At 40.8% G+C, this 8,722-nt stretch overlaps 1 long non-coding RNA gene across 1 annotated transcript; it reads left to right on the top strand.

Moving 5' to 3' along the window:
- The first annotated feature begins 3,205 nt into the window (after positions 1 to 3,205).
- On the top strand, positions 3,206 to 3,637 carry LOC125200056. The gene is made up of 2 exons (XR_007172659.1): positions 3,206 to 3,239; positions 3,310 to 3,637. It is a non-coding gene; the product is annotated as an uncharacterized LOC125200056 (long non-coding RNA).
- The last annotated feature ends 5,085 nt before the right edge of the window (positions 3,638 to 8,722 follow it).

The raw sequence follows: 8,722 nt of genomic DNA, 5'->3' as shown, positions 1-8,722 counted from the left end.
AAGGAGTATATAATTTTCCTTTTCCAGAACACTTCCACCAAAGTTCTTAAACCATTCAATCTTTTCAATTCTTGTCCCTTCCCCTTTCCACCTCTCTACAAAATGGCCTCTCTAACCCCCAGAATCCTCCTCAAGCTCCTCCAGTCGATGAATTCCAACACCAAAGTCACCCGCGACCACCGCAGCCCTCTCCTCCAGGACATCGGCATCCTCCCCGCTCTCTCCGCCGCCCGCAATAATAGTGCCATCTAGGTACCGGCAGCCATCACCGACTGCTGGGAGGCGGCAGGCAAGCCCGATTGTGGCGAGGAGGATGTTGTTGTCTCCAGCTCGATGGCTCTCTGGCGGGCTTAGGGCATCACCGGCAGTGGACTCCTCGGGGAGGAAGAAGATGGCTAATATAGCTGCTGGAATTACAAAGGTTTCTGCGCTTGTTGGGAATGGGAGACTTCCTAGTAGGAAAAATTAGGATGATAGACCAGCATCGGGCGGCAGTAGCGGCGGCTCTTCTGAACATAAAGAAAAGAATTCGGCTATGAGCAAAATCGATATCCAGGCTATCCTGAGGACACAGGTTCAGTTCTTCCATTTTAGCCTCATGAATGTTCTTGCATTTTTGTTGAATGAGCTTTGTATTTAGATGAATTGTGTGAACTTGTTTTCATCTAAAAGTATGGTGGTGCTTTTCCTCTGCAGGCTGTTATATCGAGGCGTCTAAGCGATGAGAAATCTGAGAGTCCGAAGGAGAAACCAAATGGCGTGGTGCCAGTGATCATCATACATGAAAAGAAATGGACTGATGGCAGTGTTTCTCTTGATGCGGTTACTTCAGGTCTTGCTAAACTTGGGAAGGTATATAAAGATATGATATTTAGTAATACTATTATTATTATTTGTGTTCCTTTATGTTATTCATTTTGTGAAGAGATCTAATTTTCCTTTTCCAGAATACTTCCTCCTCAAGCTCCTTCAGTCGATGAATTCCAACACCAAAGTCACCAGCGACCACCGCAGCCCACTGCTCCAGGTCATCGGCATCCTCCCCACTCTCTCCGCCGCCGATTCCCTCGAAAGGCACACACATCTGGAACCAACTAAGCCTCAGATTTGGATGTAATGGAGCAAACTACAAGATCATATTCTTGTCCAAGGCCTCCCAAAATGTGTAGAACCTGTTCTCCATCAGAAATCCTGCTCCCCACAGAACCCAAAAGATCAAAATATGTTTTCATTTTGGCCAAATATTCATTCATAGGCATGGAACCCTTTTCTGAGGTTCTGCATCTGTTGCCTGTATTGCAATACTTTAGCTGTGGATCTACTGGCAAAGTTGGTCTCCAAGGCATTCCATATCTCTGATGAAGACCTAAGCCCCACAACAATCAGCAAAGCATTCTCTGATAGGGATGACAGAAGCCAGCTTGCTACTCTTCTGTTTTGTCTTTGCCAGGTGGTTTATTGTGGATTTGGCACCATTGTGCCTTCCTCTGAATCTTCCACCATTTTTGGTGGTGGTTTAGCTTCTCCAGTGAGAAAGTCTTCCAATCCATAACCCCAAACGGCAATCTCTACTTGCTGCTGCCAGATCAGAAAATTCCCATCAGTCAACTTGACTGATATTAGAGGGATTTGAGAGAAAATGGGTAATGTAATAAGAGGAATAGAAGTGGCGCTTGAATCGTTGGATTCAGCCATTTTTAGGTAAAGATAAAAGCAGGAAGCAAGGTACAAGAGTCAGGATTAACCTGCTTTGATACCATAAAAGGAAAATGTAGCTTTTCATATTGATAAAGTGTAAAGCTGTATTGCTCGAAGTATTAGAGGAGAGAATGTGTATTTCATTGAATCAGTAATGCTAAACCAACATTATGGATTTATACAACACAATCGAATCTACCAGAAACTCTCCTTAATCTATGCTTAACATATTAATCATAACAGAGCACTCATAATCTATCTTCACTCATTCTCCAATCAACATATCCTTGTACGACTTGTGGTCCTTCAATCCAGATGCACTTGTGCTAACTAACTCTTGGATTGTGGCTAGCTCAGCACACTGAGCTCATGCATCACTTGATTCCTCATGATCTTCATTTTCTTCCAAAGCAGCATCACAAGCAGGCTGATCTTATTGAGCCTTTGGTTGCTTACTTTAATTACTTCTAACATCAACTCCCTAAAACTCAAAGAATTTCTACTCTCTCTAAGAAATAGTGCACTATCAATTAATACGAGATGAGGCTAAAGAGGGAAAAAATGAGTAAAATCTTTACCACCAGATGGCTAACCTCCAGTTGTGACATAAGCAACTGTTCCAGAAGTCACTGTGACATCAATACCATCATCACCCGCTCGTGACTTAGTGATAACCGGATACTCACCAGGACCATCTAAAGCAACCACTGTATACCCATCCTAGAAAACCGAACAACAGAACAAAGTTCTAAAAAAATCGCGGGACAGAAACAATAGAATAACTTAGGAAGGTAAAGTGCACCAAGCATTGCTAGCAAAGCTTGACCACGAAGTAGCACAACCAACTCTTGGCTTTGAATTCTCACATCACAACAAAAATGTACATTCTCAAATGCATGAAAAAACAAAAATTGAGGTAATTAGATTGTGACGTCCATGACCCAAAACATGCTTTATTTTACATATTAGCATTTATATTCATTGGAATTATAGATATATAAATGGATTGCTATAAATATGGTATTAAGTAATTTATGAAAGGTTGAATTAGTTATATAATTATGTATCTAGATGTATACACTTGTGATAGCATTTGTAAAATTAAATAATTGATGCATTAACAATTAAAATGATAAAATAATAGTATGATACTATATGTTTATGTATATGTTCGTACGGGACTAAGAATAGTTCCATTTACCATATGAGCCTTATTGTGGAGTATTAATTTTAGTCACATACATGTGTTATTTGTATGCATGTAATGGCGTGTAATTCCAAACAATATGCAATTCTTTATAATAGTGTTAATAGGATTAATTACCATTATTATAATAATTTTATTATATGCCTTGATTTTCCCTTATTTCAAATGACGTGTAAGAAATTTAGAGTAAGCATAAGCTGAAGAAGTGGATAGATGTGAATCTCATTTCCATAACCGACTAGAAATTACTATAAATAGGTCTTGAAGCATAATTTTTTAAAAAAAAGGGACTTTGGAGTCGAGAGGCAGAAAGTGAAAGTCCGAAGATGAAGAGGTTAGGGATGTAATTAAATTCTTAAATTATCTCTTAAACACACACGTTTGCTTACTAAGTTCCTATTTAGGATCAAGGTTTGAAAGGGAAGAGTCATGGGCTCGATTAGATTATATAGCTTAATTAAGTGTGTATATATCATATTTTTAATTTTACAAGTGCTATAATTTTACAAGTGCTATGTGATAAATTGTTGGGATTGGTTTATATAGTGGAATATGAGATGAATATATGATTCGTGTAAGAGATATGCATTTATATATCGTATTGGAATTATTTGATAGAATATAATATGGATATGCAGATGATAGAATTGATACATTTTACATATGGTATTGAAAGTACATGAATCATATGATTAAAGAGGATCTGTGACGGTCTTGTCCTGAATCTGAAAATACAGAGGGACCTACGGGTCAAAAACAGAGGGACCTTCGGGTCAAATATAAAGGGACCTATGAGTCTAATTACAGAGGGACCTTCGGGTCATAGAGGAATCCCGGGCAGATACCAGGCTTCATTTGTCACAGAATAATAAATGGAATAGAGAGGTACCTTCGGGTCATAGAGTGAATATCAGATTATATGATGTATAGATGATATGATTATGTGTTGTCTAATATTAATGATGGAATATCATATGGGTATGTGATTGGTGTAACAAATATGTTTTATATATATGATATTGAAATTATATGAGTCATATGATTAAAGAGGATCTATGATGGTCTTGTCCTGGATCTGAAAATACAGAGGGACCTACGGGTCAAAAACAGAGGGACCTTCGGGTAAAATATAGAGGGACCTATGAGTCCAATTACAGAGGGACCTTCGGTTCATAGAGGAATCCCGAGCAGATACCGGGTTTGATCCGTCACAGAATAATAAAAATGAACATGGAGTATATGCATATGTATATGAAATTGATTATTTATATGTTGTGTATTGATTTTGATGATATGTGTTGATTAAAAGAATGTACTTGATGTTTGTGTAATGTGAAATTAGAGGCAGAAATTTATATACGTTGAATGGTGGCTCATAAGCACCACTAATATTTTTACGGATAAAATATCGGTTATGCTTTGGTTGGCATGATTTATACAAATTCCACACATTATCAGGTCGGCGACTAACACAATTTGGCAATATTTTTCTTGCATATAGATAAATGTGTAATATATATATATATATATATATATATATATATATATATATATATAGGAGATGATCAAAAATAAGAATGCATTTAAATCCAGAAATGCAGCCCAAATCTTGGCCCTAGGATTAAATGATCTAATGGTCAATAATTAACCCAAAACACGGAAGGTCATAATTAAGTAGTTTTAGGTCATATTATAAGATTTGGGTTTATGTCATGTTAAGATCATTTTAGGTCATGCTTTGTTAGCATGACCTAAAAATAAACTAACTATGACCTAAAAATGCCCTACGTATGACTTTGTTCTGCGTTTCTGTATTTAAATTTGGTCTTCATAGATCAAAACCCTATATATATATATATATATATATATATATATATATATATATAGTGGTGAGAGAGTACAACTACAATTCAAAATGTTTTGAAATATGTACCAATAATGAAGGTTGAGTTTTGAACTCACCTAATATGTGCATTTTACGTATTTTGACACGTGGGTTAATTAATGTTAAAAGGTTAGATTTATTTATCAAAATAATATACGTCAGAGGGTTGGAGTGTGATATAGATAAACAGTGATTTTCCACTGCATAAAAACCTAATAATCCATAGTTAAAAAAACAATCTTGATGCAGTAATTCTAATATTTGGCATAAATTACACACTAAAACTCAGCAAACCAGCAAAAAATCAACTTTTATAATCCTGATATAAGAGAGAGACCTTGACAGAGGCGGGGTAAGGGGGATGTAGGTCGGGAGCAGTGGCGTCTTGGGCCGCGAGGTGGAGAGGCACCGTGACCGACAGCAGCCGCTCCGCGACCCTCAGCACTATCTCTGAGGCCTCTTCAACAGACAAGATATTTCTGGCTTCCCCCATTTCTCTGATTTTCCTTGTTAGGTTCTCATTTCAGTCTATCTATCCACTTTCTTCACTCGTATTACGGTGGTTATATTGAAGGAATATAAAAGGGCCCACTAGATTCCTCATTTCTCTTATGGCACTCGCAACACAGCTCATTGTCATCTCGAACTCGTCTCACCAAGATGAGACGATGGTAGAGGTGCCCAGGGTTTAGGAACCGGCGGTTACGGTTCAGAACCTGATAAATCATATTCTAAGCCTTGGTTATTGGACAGTATGTCGTGAAATGCATGTATTATCTACAAAACAGTTGCTTAAGTGTGCAGGATTAAAGGATCCAAGTCAGTAGGAGACGATTCATGTGACGCAAGTGAAAAGGGCGCTAGAAGGGTGCAATACTGACCAGGATGCATGCCAGAGAAAAGGCTCGAGATGGAGAAGAAGGATAGCTGGGATGATCATTAACAAGGGCAGAAAAAGTCAAAACTTGAAGGAAGTCTACCCTAAAAGCAAGGGCAAGCCTCCCTATAAAAGAAGCCACTTGCGAGAGGTCCCGAGTTCGCCTTTAGAGTTGGTCCCTTAGAGTTCGGTCAGGAGCTCTAAGTTCTCAGTTCAAAAAACACACTTAGTAGAATTCTCTCGAGAAGATCGGTCCTTCAAGCATTGTCCGACCTCTCGTTCCTCGCCACAGCTATGGTCACTTGGCGTCCAAGAGTCTGCCGGAGAAGTCATCGATCCACCGTTCCAGCCAGTTGCCGTAGTAGTATAGCAGTATCATCGCCCGGAGTGGCCAAACAATCGTTATTTTGCTTTCTAGTTTAATCTCTACTTGTTTTCGTCGTTGGTTTTGTTGCAAACACTCATCGTTGTTGCCTTTTGAAGTACTTTGTGAAGTTCCAACGCTTAAATTATGAAGTTTCTATTTCGCATGTCGCTTTGGTTCGAGTTTGCTTCATTCTGCCTAGGATAATTAGATCTAGTTGTTGGTTTTAATTTCTAAGTGTTTTCTTACCTGGAGTTGTCGATCTGAAGTTGTAGTTATGTTTTAGTCTAATCTTCGTGCTTGAGTCTTCGTGTTGCATTATGATCACCGCCTTGCATGTTAGTCAGTAGAAGTAAAATTGCAGTTTCACCGTTTATTTTAAGTTCGAGCATTTTAATCAATGGATCTTGAGTTTGAGGTTATGAACCTGAGTTTAGTTATGGTGTTTGTGTTCATCTGATTATTTTTTATAATACTTGGTGAAGAAGAAAACGTCAAAATCAACTTTAGTTTGGACCACTTTACTTTTAAGTTACTTTTGCTTTTGTTCCCTACTTTTCAGTTGTACTGTCCAGATATGCCTTGTAGTCTAAATTTCCTCTTTTAGTAACTGTCTACTTTTCATATGCCTCTGAGACACCTTGTCCCCTATTTCCACGAACACCACCACATGCCTGTTATTTTCACACCCACTAGTCAGTAGAGTACCTCCTTTATTTCTTGCCTAGGTAAATCTCAACCCAAGCGTGGTAGCAAACCAAAAACACCCAGGAATGTCACCGCAGTTATCCAAACGTGTCCATCCTTGTGGGATTCGACCCTTACCTCCACTATACTAATCAGTAGAAGTGGGTTGAGGAAAATTATTTGAAGCCAGGTCCCGGTTGTCGTACCAACGACTCAGCTGGGTCGGGAATCTCTTCCTGATCAGTTGGATACACTCCAAATTACATACGAAAACCGACTCACAGACCAAAAACGCCTTTTCAAAATGGCGCCGTTGCCGGGGATGGATGGCGTTCATACCTGTTATTTTGTGTGATTTTTTTGGTGTACATACTGTTTATAATTTTCCTTTTCTTTTTTTTTCAGTTTATGAGAAGTGGCTCGGCTCCTGGCCAGTGGAGACCAAGGATACTTCCCCGAGGAATAATACTCGTTACCACTCGTTCTGGCCTGTTGACAGCACTGTCCGACCTAGGCACGAGCAGCGACGAGGAGAAAGAAGATCTAGAGTACCAACTCCCGGAGCTCCCACCCCAACCAGTAAGAACACTAGTGAGAATGGCTGACCAAGGTGAGGACGATCCCAAGCTCGCAACACTTACCGCACACGCCGATGGAGATCCCCCACAAGCCATAGTGGTCACCCCAGGCCAGACCGCCTGTGATATGAAACCCCACGTGATTGCAATCCAACCGACGTACTGTGGGAAGAGTTACGAGGGACCATACGAATTCTTAAATGAGTTACTGCAAAATCTGTAAGGCGCAGAGGCGGCCAGCAGGAGCAAGCGAGGACGATTACAGACTGAAGGCAATACCTTTTGTCCTAAAGGGAGAGGCCAACACTTGGTTCATGCGCCTGCCAGCCGACTCTATCAATACATGGGCCGATTTCAAGTCAGTTTTCCTAGCCGAGTTTTTCCCGTCTTCAAAGGCAAGTGCATTGAAGAGGAAAATATCGTGCATAAGGCAAGAATATGATGAAACCCTAAGCGAGTACTGGGAGAAGTACATGAGTCTTCTGGAGTCATGCCCCAACCATCGCATGAAGGAGATAGAGGTGCACCACACTTTCTATGAGGGGATGAACAAGGAAACCAAGGATCTGGCGAATTCATCATCCGGAGGCGATTTCACCCAGTTGAGAGTCGGTGAAGCCAAAAAGGTGTTACGCAAGCTGTTAAATGCGAAGAAGACGTACGACAACGCAAGGGATGGGTACAGCAGAGAAAGGGTAGCAAGTGCTTCAGCTACTGACCAGGAGGAACGGATGGATTCGAAGATGGAGGAATTAAAGGAGTTGCTGACTGCAATCAAAGCAGAACACTCCACCACCTTCTCCGACTGGAGGCAAAGAGGCCCCAGAACTACCATATGATCAGCCGGACAACTCGTTGGATGTGGAGCAAGCAAATGCCGCAGGATACTACAATTCCAACGGCAATTGGATTCCGGGAAGGCAGAGGGATGCACCATGGAGGGACCACCAAAATTTCCGATTGGGAGATGGAAATCGAGAATCGGAACCAAAATCGGGCTCCAAATCAACCCAACCCCCCACCCGAACCAAAATTCCAACCGTGGCCCGACAAACCACGACTACCGGTCTAACCCGGGTAGGAAGAAATCAGCATCCTCGGAACCAAAACCCTCAAAACCAGAACCCGAACCACCTATGTGCCACCCCATCAGCGAAACAACCAGAACCAAAACTAGAACCAATTTAACCCAGGACCTCAACATAACACCCACAACCAAAACCAAAATCGCATACCAGCACAACCACGACCAGTACAACCCTCCTGCCCAGTATAACCAGTACCCACACAACCAAAACCAACAAAATTTCTCAGAGCTACCAGTCAAACCCACCACCCCAGTATAACCAGCACCAGGGCTCGAACCAATTCCATCACCCAAACAGGTCGAGGAGGTCCATGGAGGACATGATGGGAGAGATGCTTG

Source organism: Salvia hispanica, unplaced genomic scaffold (assembly GCF_023119035.1).
Source record: "Salvia hispanica cultivar TCC Black 2014 unplaced genomic scaffold, UniMelb_Shisp_WGS_1.0 HiC_scaffold_787, whole genome shotgun sequence".
Classification (NCBI taxonomy): domain Eukaryota; kingdom Viridiplantae; phylum Streptophyta; class Magnoliopsida; order Lamiales; family Lamiaceae; genus Salvia; species Salvia hispanica.
This window is presented reverse-complemented; position numbering and strand designations above follow the sequence as displayed.